This window comes from Monomorium pharaonis, unplaced genomic scaffold (assembly GCF_013373865.1).
Source record: "Monomorium pharaonis isolate MP-MQ-018 unplaced genomic scaffold, ASM1337386v2 scaffold_12, whole genome shotgun sequence".
In the NCBI taxonomy this organism is placed as follows: domain Eukaryota; kingdom Metazoa; phylum Arthropoda; class Insecta; order Hymenoptera; family Formicidae; genus Monomorium; species Monomorium pharaonis.
In genome coordinates this window covers 28892-30754 of record NW_023415384.1, presented here as the reverse complement: position 1 = coordinate 30754, position 1863 = coordinate 28892, and positions in this window count along the sequence as shown.

Below are 1863 nucleotides of genomic sequence, written 5' to 3'. Positions count from 1 at the left end.
GGTAAGTCTCAACGAGGGCGGACAATATTTCACCCTTTAAGATATTTTTCGATCTGAACCGGTAGCAGATATTTGTGCCGCAATAATGAGTTCCTTGACTCCGTGGATGTTTCATTCTTCAATATTTGGCCATTCTACTTCCCTTTCTTGACAATCAATGGCTCGCTTTATACGTTTCAACGCGAATGAAATTTTACGGGTATATTCCGAATTGATACTCGTACAGATTTACTTTGACAGACGTCCGAAACTTTGCTGACCTCGTTACTCTGACCCGCTCTACAATCAAATGCCTGTTACTTTAAGGAGAACAAGTACATCTTGACAGGTTCTGTCTCAGAAGAAGGTTGAAGGGAGTCTATTCTTGCTCGAGTGTATTTGTAAAAAGAACATGAGAAGTCATGCCATTTCATAATATACAATTTTCTTGTAGAATGCGACAAAACATTTGACATAATTTCCGGTTAAGGCAATGTAAACAGATACATTTGAATCACAACATTTCCTCTCGTCGAGAAAAAAATGAACTCTAAGGGTCGGTTGTTCCAACTTCTTGGTAAATTTACCTATCAGGTAAATATATTTTTGTCTTTATTTATTTAAGAAAAGAAATGAAAATAGACACATGCTTACCTGGTAGATAAGTTTACCAAGAAGTTGGAACAATCAACCCTAAACCGAAAAATCTTATTACAAACGTCGTGATTTTATGAGTATTGTGAAAAATGCAGTTGATGAAAAAGGGAGAAAAATTTTAATAAAATATGTTCGATACGTTCCACACACATCGTTCAACATGCTTAATCTTCGCGTTGAGGTTTAAACTATGATCTCCTCGTTAGAGGCGTAGAATCAAATTTAATCACGTCTGCACCAACGTGCAGATGCTTGCGTTTCGTGCAAATAACGCTATAATATATTGAGCGGAGACCCACGTTCATCTATTACACTACAAAATACGTTAGCAAATTTGTCTGAGTCTAAATTGCATGAGGTGATGCAACGCGTACCTTCACAATAAATCATTTGCCTTTCTAATATTAATCATCTCCGCTCCCACATGAAAATAAATAAGGCATTTTACTTCAAGTTAAAACATTTTACTTCAAGTTCAGTTCAGAGCGAAAGTTAAATGTAGATAAATTTAATCGATTTAATTTTCTCATAAATCCATATTATAATTCGCGATAAAATGTCGAGGAAAATAAATTTTACTGATAATTAAACGCGTCCAATCATGAATTACGATTCTCTGTTATGAGATGTAAATTTGAAATATACAAGAAATATAAAATTATGAATGTATGCGCACATTCTTATACGTCGTTTTTCAAAGTTTTTGAAGTTACTAAATATCCTGAATAGAATCATTGAATGAATACTGTTGCGCTACAAGTTTACTATTATAAATATCGCGAGAGTTGAGGCGAAATCCACGAAGTTTCGGCTTTGTTCCATATGAATCTATCATGAAGGAATACGAATACTGACGCGCATTCGACAACTTTAATTACTTCACTTGTTTAATTATATATTCGGAGAAAGAAAGAGGGAGAGAAAGAGAGAGAGAGAGAGAGAAGTCGCATTGTTATAATTAACTGCAGATTTTACAGAACGTATATCGCGGAATTTTCGCGCGCGAGGTGCAGTTGAATTCTTCAAATGGCAGATACGCGTTTCAACGATTACGATTTGCTGTAATTTTTCTCCATTTCTTCCTCGCCGAAAGCCCTCGAAAAGCCGCGCAAGCCTTGCAACAGCACTTCACTTTATATCAGTTTATCACGTACGCTCCATTTACCTTCTAGGAACTTAACTTTTTAGATCTACCTTCTGTATCGCGCTTTTTTTCCCGTTCCTCTA